The 12,721-nt window shown below is 46.7% G+C and overlaps 1 non-coding gene across 1 annotated transcript; it reads left to right on the plus strand.

Moving 5' to 3' along the window:
* Positions 1–12,036: 12,036 nt before the first annotated feature.
* On the plus strand, positions 12,037–12,118 carry Trnas-gcu (transfer RNA serine (anticodon GCU)). The gene has a single exon. It is a non-coding gene; the product is annotated as a tRNA-Ser (tRNA).
* Positions 12,119–12,721: the final 603 nt, after the last annotated feature.

The raw sequence follows: 12,721 nt of genomic DNA on the forward strand, positions 1-12,721 counted from the left end.
GGTTGTGTTGACGCTGTAAAAGCGTAACGAATTAATTACTTCTGCGGTGCTACACGTTTTCAATGTTCAAATTATTTGTAAGGGCCTAATTCTAACCGTAATAAACATAAAACCGTCGGCGGTTACCCCACTTATGTTCATTAGGTATTTCTCATAATCTACAAATATCCGTGCCCAATTTGTTTCTACTTGCAAGGCTTGCATAACAATTGAATGGCACAAAGCTTAAAACGTACGTTTTTGTGGAAATAGTACCGAAACGAGTTAATGTCCAAAAATCGGCCAAGACCTACAACTTCTTGGCCGATTTTTAGACATCAGTTTCTTGGGATTCGAAAGAAATTTTGTTTCTGGATTACTTGTAAATGGATAAAACAATAAATTCCGATTATTTTTGGAACCTTTTGGGTCAGTTGGAGCTGAATTCGTGAAAAAAAGACCTTGTTTGTAGAGGAAAAGAATTCTTTTCCAGGACAATGCACCGTGTCACAAGAGCATTTTGAAAATGGCAAAAATCCATGAAATAAAGTTCGAATTGTTGGAGTTTCCACCGTATTCACCAGATTTGGTCCCTAGCGACTTCCATCTGTTTCCAGACCTAAAACAATGCATGCGTCGAAAGCGTTTTCCATCAAATGGAAGCGTATTTTGCAGCCCTCCCAAATTCTCACTTCAAGGATGGAATGCCTAAACCTGAATCTCGTTGGAACAAGTGTATTGAACTTCCCGGAGACCATACTGAATAACAAAGTGTATGTACAAAGACGCTACTACTTTTGTACTAATAATGTTGTGCTATGAAATATATCTTCTTAGATCATTAGATCATTTTGAGCTATTTGTCGCTTGCTTCTCTCTTCGAAGCCTGCCCGCAGCAATAACTCGTTCGTTCGGAGAGCCTACTAGATGCTTCTTCCAAAATGTAGCTGTCACTTTCACTGTCACTCGGTAGTTCACGGGCAGTCACGGCGTTCACAAACGGCGCTTCACGGGCACTTGGAGTCTTTTCCATTCCATTTACCATGAACAATTCGGAATCGCAGGCGCAGGGCACACCGGAGCATCAACTTCCGGCTGTCCGCTCACTCACGTGCCGTGCCTTCGGTACTGACCTTCACAGGAACGGGCTGGGAGAACTGGGACAAAACAGCGATGCGCACCTCACGCAGATGCCAAACCAAATCACGGAACACGGATAGGAGCTGAGTGTTGTGTAAAAACCGAACGAACCGAACGGTGTTCGAGAACGGAATGATATTCAAATCATAGCCCGGGTTCACTTTTATACCGAAAAATCTGCCCGAATGGCGGCGTTGGCGCAATTTCGGCCGTCGGTTCGTCTCCGGCGGACGCGGTGCGGGTCCGTCCGCCTTGGATGGGCCGAGACCTGAGCCGAGCCGAGCGAACCTCCTAAGCCCGTCGTCGTCGGATGGGGCGACGGAGAGCCTGCACAAAGCGCCGGCCCCGCGACGTCAACATTGGCAAGGGGGTCACCATTTTTCCTAGCGCGAAACGCCGTCTCTGCCGGTGGTGGGGCCGCAGCTCGGGGATAACCACCGCTGCTGCCGCCGCCGCCGCCGAGAACGCTGCAGACGATGGCCCGATGGGCCTTCTCCCCACCGCACCACGAGCCACGATCACCAGCAGCGGCAGTAGCATCACCCCGCACTCATCGCCCATTATCACATGGCATCGGTGGATCGGATGGTGATGCTGCTTGGCTGGGGCTGGGGCTGAGTGGCCGCGGAGTGCGCATAACGCGCTTCCAGCATAACAGTGACAGCAAGCCACCCCCACCAGGCGGGGAGGCGGGGCGGGGGCATTGAGACGTAGAGAGACGACGTCCGTGTGACTCACATGGTGCTCCGCGCGATCGTGTCGTCGCTGCAGCCGCCGATCGCGGAGCGCATCTTCAGCTTCCAGCGGCGATGCAATCGGTTACTTTCGGTTTCGTGTCTCTCCGTGAATGCCTCGAATGCCCGTCCTTTCTCTCTTGGCCGGGTCGCGCTTGGTGCGTGAAGGTGAGCGCCTCGCGGACCTCGGCGCAACATAACGGTCACTGCACGGGGACCGTGCGCGTTTACTTTGGAGGCGGCCGAAAGAATTGAGCTTTTGTTTTTGGGCAACAATATTGAACGTAACCCAAGAAGACTGTCACTCCGTTAGACAGTTTTCTCACTATAGCAATTAGAACAATGCAGTAACAATGCACCTTTTTGGCAAGAAAGCCTTTATTTTATCATAATTATGAATGGTCCAATCGTCGTATTAATAAGTAATAACCCGTTCTTGACCGTGTAAATGTTTATACTCCATCGCGACCTCCGAGCCTTTTGTCGCCTGTCACCAAGAAGGTAGCCTGAAGAATCAAGTGCTCCATAATGTGACGAAACATAAAACAACATATAATAAAATTAAATATTTTTTTTGCAATGTTTAAGAACTACTAGTACTAGTAAAGCTACTGTACTTCAGCTAGGTCACTGGACTCAAAAGAAAGATGCAAGTTTGGCTAACAAGAAATCCATTTTTTTTGCGTGAATTTCAAAACTTTGTTCAAGATTTTTCTGATGGTTTCCGACGTACGTTAAATATGCCCCATTTTGATGTATAATTTTGATGCCTCTCTTGTAGAAGTCTTGTGATCTTGATCACAATTTCTTATCACTCAGGATGTTTTGCAATACGCGAAAAAGGTGATAATCGCTTGATACAAGGTCCCGACTATACGGTGGATGCACTAAAACTTCCCAACCAAGCGGACTCTCTGGCGAGTCAGTGTTCGGAAGCAACTCATAATAAATGACTCCTTTAAAATCCCACCATATACCCAGTAGAACCTTCCAGGCCGTTAGTCCTTGTTTGGCCAGCCTCGAGCTTCTTTGGAAATCCAGTTAAGTTTAATTGTCGATCATTAGCTCCTGGGCAATGCTACGACTACTAACATTTCTATCAATTTTGACTATTGCTATGACTTTATCGACATTATCGACGACGGGGTGCACCTTTAACATAAAAAATGCCTGCCAACATTGGCACATTGAATGCCAACATTGAACGGTCAAAACCTTCCGTTTCTCACCTCAAATCACAACGATGACAAAATCAACTCAAATCACAATTAGGCAAATCAAATAAATAATTTCCGCGTAACGTGACTTAAGGACCGCCTGTTGATGGCGCGGTGCGTACAAATATTCTACCAAAACAGCCTCTAATTTGGATCTAATTACAAATTAAGCTGCGCCATTTTCGGTCACCGCCGGGCCATCGGAGTAAACAGCATATTAGCATAAACATTCCGCGTCCTTCCGATCGGCCAACTGCTGGATGGCTGCTGTCCGTTGTCCGATGATGTGATGCCCTTCGGGTGCTCCTCGCAGCCGGCCCGCCAACGTGCCTTCCGACCTTCCGGTCGCAAATCGGCCCGACCACTCATAATGGGCCGACGGAAATCGGAAGACCTCGAAGCGAGGCGAGAGAGGCAAAAAAAGAACCAGATGCATCTTCAAACGTTTCAGACACTAAAAATAACATTAAAAAAATGAGGCCCGTAACCATCACAATCGATCATAATGAATGGGTTCCCTACTCCAGCCCACCCCCCGGGGCGGCATGACGTATGGGGACTGTTTTAAGGCACCTAACGCACGGTCTTGGTCGTCGCCGCCGCCGTCGTCGGCCGGGTATCTGGGCCGAAAGATCGGGCCAATTTCAAGGACGTGATCATGTACTCGGCACTCGGCCGCCGACACAGGGGTGATCATCAGCTTAAGCGGCGCAACCAATTGCCAACACGAGCGCCAAGTCCACGTCTCGTGGGTCGTGAAGTCGTCAAACGCCTCGACTTGCCGCCAGCTGCCGGCTGGAGAGGCTTAACGTGGCTTACCCCGTAAGCTTTGTTTAATGAGATCAATTGTTGGTGATAGTACCGGGCGCAACGGAGCTCGAGAAGCGGCTGCGGACGCGCCGCGAGGACGAGCGTCCTTTCATTTCGGTGCCGACACTCAGGTGCCATCATCGATCATAGGCGCGCGCGCGAGCATCAAAGTGTTCCCAGAGCGTGCCCGAGCGGGAATTGTGGTGATGGCGAGGCGGCAGACAGAGTGTCTCGATTGCGTACTCCTCCGTTGTTGTCTTCTAAACTTTAGAGAGGCAGGACCTTCGCCGTGCTGCCAAGTATGAACCGTCTCGGACGGTCGGCCGGTCGCTGTTTGTCATTCTCTAACGGCTGTGGCTGCGACTCCCACGGCCAAGACACCGTGGGCTGCTTCCCCGAGGAGCACAGGACTAGCTGCATCCTTTGGTGCGCCGGCAGCAAAATCAGTTCCTGGATGGTGCGCTCCGGATCGTGGTCCTTGGTGTGCACTAGGCGCACACTTCGCCTGGCACGGCCACGATAACCGCGACCGGTTCGTGGTGAAGGGAACCCGACCGATGCACTCGATGCCGGAGTGGCGTTAGAAGCAATAGTGTTGCACTCGCGCGATTGCCACATATTAGATGCGCCGTGGGCTTCCTCCGTGTTGCCATTCACACGTGTGGCGTTCTCATGTGCCACTCGGAGCCGCGGCCGTTCCGCCAGGCACTAATTAATTCAAATCTAACAATTTGTCATACACTTTATGGAGAGCGCACCGGAGACGGCCAAACGTTCGGTCGGTGGAGACTGTGCATTAAATTGGTAATTTGTTTTACGATGCTCACAACATGGTTTGTTAATCTTTCTAACGAACGGTAAGTTAGGGGTACGATAAATGATTGGCATGATTGGTGAATGAGTTTGTCATTTTCACTTAGTTGCCTTATGGGTTTAAAACGTTTCAACAATATGGGTAAAATTAATAGCAAACATAATGGGGAAACATTAGATAGTTACGTTTTCAATTACTTACGGTATTTGGAGAAGTCGCGCTAAGCGGGATTCCATGTCCATCGTAGATTAAGAGTAAGAATTGAAAATCCTTATGACATGGAACCCAAGCAACTAAATGCTAAGAAAACATCAACAAACAGACTGTTTCATTAAAGTATATTCCAATCTCATTTTTTTTTTCATCTCTTGGTTTCAAGTTTCAATTTATTCGTCTATAGATTTTGGGCTCAGATCTATTTAGTTGGAGTTCGCATGCCATGTGCGATAGAACGTAGCCACGAATCTGGAGACGTGACACTAAACTTTATTCACCGAAATCAAATAATATTTGCATAAATTTCATGTTTAGAAAAAATCGATACAATTTTATTGATTTTATACTGATTGGCCGCTCTTTTCTATTGGCAACCATTGTTCAAGAGACAAAGATAAACAAAAACACCAATTCTATGCCAGCAACAATTGAGGCAAATTTGATTCTATGCAGATGAGATGATATCAGCCGATCGCGCAATTCCTTGCTTCTTAATTTGAATTCCATCGATCTTATCTGTCTCCGGGCTACAATCCTATCACGTGCTACACAATTGAATGATTTACTCTTGGATCGGTGAGGCACTGCTTAGCACCGTTAAAGGGCTGCAATAAACGATGTTTTTCTTAACCATTTTGTCAGTTTTTACAAATAATCTTAACACTAACTAACGTACAATGTGGCCCGAGAATGGTGGTGCGCACGACGCGATCGCCAACACCGACATTTGTTGCAATGTTCTACGGAGCCGGAGTCCGGGTGGACACAGTATGCCGGTGGCGTGTCGAACAGCGGACAGTCGCAGGAAGAGCAATTTCTCAATTAGTGTGTCTATTCAAACCTTCAATTATGCTGTGTTATGATGAGTGGTGGCCCCCCTTTGGTGGCCAAACATTGTAACAGCACCTTATGCTGCCCTGCAATCATGCAACGGTCAGTCGCCGTTTTTCTTCGCACCCGCACCAACGCCACCGCCACCGGGCAACAGATTCGAAAGTTCAACCGTTAGATAACGGGCGCCACGTTATCATCGGCCAAGATGGCCGAGATCGTAAGCTGCCAAATGTTAATTTTTCCTGCCAATAGAAGGAAAGTCGTTGCATGGAGCCGGCCACCAGTAGAACCACCACTAAATGCATCGCAAACATCTCAACGATTATGACATCTGGTGCGCGTGCCGCAAACTGGCAACACGAGCAAAAATTGCAAGGATGCAAGCGCCACCGAACGGAGCGGCTACACCGTGGCTTGGCTTCAACCGACTAACGCTGCATTGCTAATTGCAAGTTTATTGCCAAGAAACACTAGATGAGTGATTGTTGAGTGAGTGAGTGCCGAAACTTAACACAAAAAGCGAAAGGAGTTCCAAGGCGAACGGCCAAAGTTTGTGGGGTTCCGGGGCAGCGAACGGGCGGCGCATCTTTAGTCTAGTTTTTATTACCCGGCCCGGCCGGCAATGGGGCTGGTCAACTCGGCGAGAAGAACGCACGTTTCCGCAGAGGTCCCAGACTTAAGGCCATGTTTGCTAATTCTGCTCGGCCCACTTGGCGCCTGTGTAACCACCGGGACGTGCCCGATGGCGTCGAAAGTCCGATTCGGTGCGTTGGTGTATAATTGCGATGCCATCGGAACAAACGGTTGCAAAAGGGGCGTAATTACTTGTACGCGAAACATTTGACGCCGATTCGGGGCCCGATATTTGATGACAGCCTCGTAGGGACAAATTGATTGCTGGCGCCGAGCATGAGTAGCATGATAAGGCTCCCAACCCTGGCGTATATGAGCAGAGCCTACAAAAAAGTTTCATCGTTTTTTGGGGCGTTTCATTCATTGAAATGCTGCCCCAGGCTTCGGCCAAAGGTCGGTTCATCAATCAGTGTTTGTCCACTCTTCGAGTTACCCACTTTGAAGCTCGTGACACCCGACATAATGGAGAATTAATTATAGAAATGGGTGAAATTTAATTAAAACTTCCAATTACTAGGCGCTGGAAGTTGGACACCCGTACCGGTCAGTCAGAGGTTTGCAGTTCCGTCAGCCCGCAGCACTGTCCATCTGCTGCTACCTAACGGCTTGCTGGCGCTGGCTGGCAGCAGAAAGTGATGGTGAATTGACGACACGAAATATGCCGCGAAATCGTGCGCGATCGTAAGGTCAGACTCCCGCAACCGCCGGGTTATCGCCGGGTTCCCGGCGCGCACTGCCAAAGGTGCTACGATCAGATAGCGAGCGCAGTACCAATAATCATAATATGCACCCGGTGAAAGGCGGTGAAGAATTCTACATCATCATCCTTAATAAGCTATGCAAATATTTTTTCTCCAATGTGTGGGCCACTTCATTGTGTAATCTTGGCTATTGATTGGGCAACGTTGGTGGCAACGTTCACCAAGCTGACGAATCTGAATGTAATTTTTGGAATTTATACTCTTTTGGTGCTTTCACGGATCTTTCGAAAGGTTACGAATTTCTTGTGCCGCTATTTCAAAGCAGCTGTTACTTTTCTGTGATGCTTATACTATACCTTCTTTCAATGCGGACACAGGCTTATGTAAATCGTAATCGAAAGTTACAAAAATAGATTCTGGAGAAAAGGAATAGTTAGCGTTTTTCACGTTGTCACATAAGTACCTATACAGATAAAGCTTAGCTCATTTAGAGTCCAACAATGTATGCAATTTAAATAACAGATCATATTTTGGCTTCTTGAAGACTTACGTCATTTTTTAGCATTAATCGCACTAAAAGGGATAAAGAGTTTTTGGGAGTTAAATGCGTTAGGTTGATGAAATCTCTTTGTCCTTTAGTTAACTTTATTCGAAATACTAGGGTGATCATTAAGTTTTGACGTTCGATACCAGAGGGCGCTGCTACGAGTCTGATTTTTTTTTGTCATATTGGTACACTCTTCAGATGAAAGTATGTGAAGTTTCATTTCAATCGGACACTTAGTTTTTTTTTTACAAGCCATTTAGTATCGACATTTCACATTACTGTTTTTCAGCTATTATGACGTCATCATTTGATGAAAAACGTTTTCCGGGCACGATTTTTTTTTGGTTTGAAAACAGGTGGATGTCGCTGAGGGCCAAATCTGGTGAATTGGGTGGATACTCCAACAATTCGAACTTTAATTCATGGATTTTTGCCGTTTTCGAAATGCTTTTCTGACAGGGTGCGTTGCCCTGATGAAAGACGATGTTTTTCTTCTGCAAACCTAGTCTTTTTTCACGAATTTTCGCTTTCAGTTGCTCTAAAATGTTACAAAAATAATCAAAATGTATTATTTTACCAGTTTGCAAGCAATCCGGTAGCAAAATTCCATTCGCATCCTGAAAAACTGATGCGAACACCTTTTTGGGCGATTTCTGGACACGAACTCGTTTCGAAGCTGAAGAACCTGGTTCACACCACTCTTTAGCCACTTGTTTTGATTCAGGATCATAGTGAGAGACCCAAGCCTCATCTACAATGATGATTCAATGCACAAAATCCACTTTATCCTATCGAAAACGCTTTAAATGTTGTCAAGAAAGTTGCATTCGAATGCGTTTTTAACGAATGCGGCACCCATTTTGCAAACAGCTTTCTGAAACCCAAAACTTCAGTCAAAATATTGGTTATACTGCTCAATAAGTTGGGTAGGTCTTGTACTTAATTTCTATCAGTGATTGGACGATTTTCGAAAACGATATTCTGTATTGTTTTACGATTTCGGGTGTTGTGTCTGTTTTTTTACGTTTTTGACCTGGATCGTCTTAAAGGCTACTACGACCATGTTTAAACTCAGAAAACCCTCTTTTAACCCCATAATTAAAGGTGAAGAGTCCTTATACACTTTCAGTATTGGTTCATTATTTTCCTTTGCTTTTAAACCTTTTAAAAATAAAAATGAAATCACTGCACGATACTGGATTTTTTCCATTGAAAAAAAACTGTGACATGTCGATACTAAATGGCTTGTAAAAAAAAACTAAGTGTCCGATTGAAATGAAACTTCACATACGTTCATCTGAAGAGTGTACCAATATGACAAAAAAAAATCAGACTCGTAGCAGCGCCCTCTGGTATCGAACGTCAAAACTTAATGATCACCCTAGTACTTTTAAATATTTACGAGCCCAGTTGGGCGATGTCTCATAAATCGTGTAAAGGATATCGGTGTAAATTTATTGTTGATTCCTTTGAGTTTCCACACTTTTCAGCAATTTATAATATTTCAGTACCGCACCATACAATACTATTGACAACGCTTTTCTAGTTTTCCACTTAGGCTCTAATATCCTATTCGGCGTATCTATATCGATACTGACTGCATCTGTAACAAAATAAGGATGCCCATTTTCACAGAATTTTCGCTATATTAAATTACATTTTCGGCATTTAGGGCATTAACGATGAGATTCTACCGAATTAGATATATCCAATTTCAATTTCATCAGTACAATTGAGAAGAACTTAGGCTACGCCAGACCGTCTCAAGAAATCGATTGTTCAGCTACTATGTATTAGAATCGACCACATCAGAGCCAGTATGCTTACTTTTGTTGGTAAATCAGTCAAAAAGGGCAATTCTCCTCTTAATTTTCTCATTGACTATTGATTTGACTATTGACTATTAATATATCACAGACATTCGGTTTAATTCTCTTGCCTCTTTCCATACAAATGGATATTTCGTGAGCAGGAATAATGGCCCTGCGCAACGACAGTCGCAATCGCCAGCACATCACTCGAATGAAAGCGAAAGAAATGAAATCGAAATGCGCCTTTTCTTCACGCCTAAGTCCCCATTTTCCAGCGATTTGCCCATGTTCACGCCGAAGACACGGATCGCGCTGGCAAGTGCGTTACGCTACGTGACACCCCCGGCAGAAGGTCAACCGCGGCGTACCACTGACCTATTGCCGACCGCCGGACTCGCAGAAACTTGCTGTCATGCCAAAAGTCGTGCCAGAGTTGAGACGCCAAGAGTCTCAAGAGGCCCGCACGGGGTGAGCCTCTTCAGGGCGCAAGAAAGGGTAATGTGCCGTGGCTCGTTTATATTTCTATCTCGTCAACAAAACAAGAAAGATGCACATCGAACTGATTCAAGTCCCGCGCTCGGCTGGGGGACGTTAATTGTTTGCAAACATACCGGGCAGCCATTGGTCCAAGTCGCCCAGGGGCAGCATGAGTATGCGCAGGTCCAACCCCTACTCGCTCCCGACGCAGAGCCGGCCAAGCTCGTTAATGATGCGCTATTAATCATTGATCTCGTGGATAGGTTCTTTCTTTATCTGCCCTCGCTCGCTGCCGTTGTTGGGCAGCTTTCGGGGTCCTGTTGCAATCGTCACACGGGTACAAATTGGCTCGCGCTGTGCAATGTGCGCCTGGCCCTAGTGGTTCGTGTTACATGTCGCGAGTGCACTAACCCGGAGAATTAAAAATGGGTGTCTTGGTAATAAACGCCAGTACCGGGTGCGGTACCGAAGCGGCCGCTTAACGCCCTGCTGCGAGTACTCATCCGCTTTCGTGTGCTCAGGTCAACAACAACCACTGGCCCAGTGTCTAAAGTGTGAGGCATCGAAAAACGAAACACAACACTCCAAACGCGCCTTAGTAACGCGGCCCTCCCGAACCGGCCCATACCGTTGCAACCGCGACTGCTCAGCGAAACAATTGGCATTAATGAGAAAGAGAAGAGCAGTGAAGATGGTAGAAAGGAAAAAAATCAATCAGCCGGTAGGTCAGCCGTTGAGGTGGTGGAGAATCGGCCACAACTGTTTCTGTGCCTTTACCAGAAGGATATCGGCTCCAGCGAACTCCGCTCCGTTCGCTGTCCAGTTACGTTTCCGTGTACGGAAGACAAAGTGATGCCCACCGACGTTGCATCATTTCGTCAACCTTGGGAAGAGAGAGAGCGGGGGGCGGGGAGGGGGGCACACGGCCAGCTGATGCACCGTGGTGCACCCGGAGAGTCTCGGCACGGGGTTAAGTAGCACCCGGCAGCATAGCGGAGGCCCGGACCCCGGTAACAGTGGGTTGTAATAGCGGTAATTAAATCTTTAGACCTCTTCAACTACACGACGCCACGAAAATTCCCTCTCCCTGCTCTCTTCTTCTCTCCCAATTTCTTTTTCTCTCTGTTCGCTGAGGTCGGGCGATTTTTTGGTAGACTTTTCCGTGCTTTTCTTTGCATCACCACCGCGCGCACGTGACAAGAAGACGTGCCGGAGCGGATGCCTTTATGCGTTGCATAAAGACGCCAGCGGAAAGGTGGCGCTAGCGAGTGCGCCTGTTGGCCAATAAAATAAGTATCAACCTTATCAACGGTTACATATTCGTTTCCCCGCCCCGATCGCGGAAGCTCACTCTGCGCTTTCCCACGTTTTGGGTTTTGTTTTCTTTTGGTGTGATAAAATGATTTTTCAATAAAGTTTTCCGTTTTCTCACTGCTCTTGGCACAGACAGAGTACCTGCGATGTGGCTGACAGGTGAATGATAAAAGTATTTATCACCCGCCAGATGTGTCATCGGCGTGGTTTGGCGGTGAACAATCGAAGTGAACGGAGTTCCTCCAAAGCCCAGCGGTGCTCCGTGGTGCGTGATTTACGTAAACGTGAGCATTTGGATATCTCATGCTGCGTTAGCGCGCCAAGACAATTGTACCATCAATTGTCCCACACGCCGCACGAAGAGCACCCGTATCGAGCACCATAAAGCCACCGGATGGCCTCTGGTTGACTTTGAGCGGAGATGAGCGGTGCGCGGAATGTTAGAACATTGATGAGGGGTTCCGCGAAATACAACAATCGCCGTAGGATCTCCCGAAGCGAACATCAAAGACGCAAAACTGTCAGTGCAAAGCTTATTATTCATGAGCTAGCGGATCTCCGATTACGGTGGTGTGATTGATTTTGGGAAACGGCCTTGGACGCCGGTAGACAGTTTGTTTGGGGAATTCTGTAACGGATTACCGGTTGACTGATGAAACATTAACACAGTTTCTGATAAGATGATCGATTGAGCGTTAAATATTACCAAATGAAAAAAGTCTAGTGGTGGCGATCAATAAATGGTGACCCACTGATATTAGATAATAGATCGTGGACATAAAGGGCGAAGGAGGCGTAACTGATCAACGGACGAGGTGACCGAGAGGTTAAGGCGTTGGATTGCTAATTCAATGTGCTCTGCACGCGTGGGTTCGAATCCTATCCTCGTCGAGCTTTTAGTAATAATTAAAATGTATATTATGTTTTTGAGTTTCATGAAAAGTTAGTCGTACTGAAGATCCCTCGATGACGAAAAAGTCTTCTTCAATCATAGCCAAACTAACTTCTTGAGCACCCCCCCAAAGAAACTCCAAATACGATGAATCATTTTACTTTAATGGTGTTAATGGATTGCGAGTTAAAATGAATCACCAGCACCTAACTCGAAGAGAACAACCCCTGAGACGTTAAGGACATTTTATGATAGGGAGCTAACTAAATTCAGAAGTGTTAAAAAAGAAGAAGCGGATTAGTGCGCAATCGTTCGAAGTATCAAATATCGCATTGGTACAGATGTCGGAGATCCGCACAAATCGGCGTTCGATTGGCGCTCGATTTGTTTCATCACAATCGCCAGGACCAATCCGATCCGACTTCGTTTGTTCCACGCCATTGCACGTCTTCAAGGAATGATTTTTCAGCAAACGTATGCATTATTAGCTAACAGCATGGCTAATGGCGGTGGCGGCAACCGGCGTTTCGCACTGCACCGTACAGCCAGTGCCAGAGCAAGGCGTACCTCATACAACCTGCACAGCCTGGCCACGGAAAATG

The sequence above is a fragment of the Anopheles cruzii genome, chromosome 3 (genome assembly GCF_943734635.1).
Source record: "Anopheles cruzii chromosome 3, idAnoCruzAS_RS32_06, whole genome shotgun sequence".
NCBI lineage: Eukaryota > Metazoa > Arthropoda > Insecta > Diptera > Culicidae > Anopheles > Anopheles cruzii.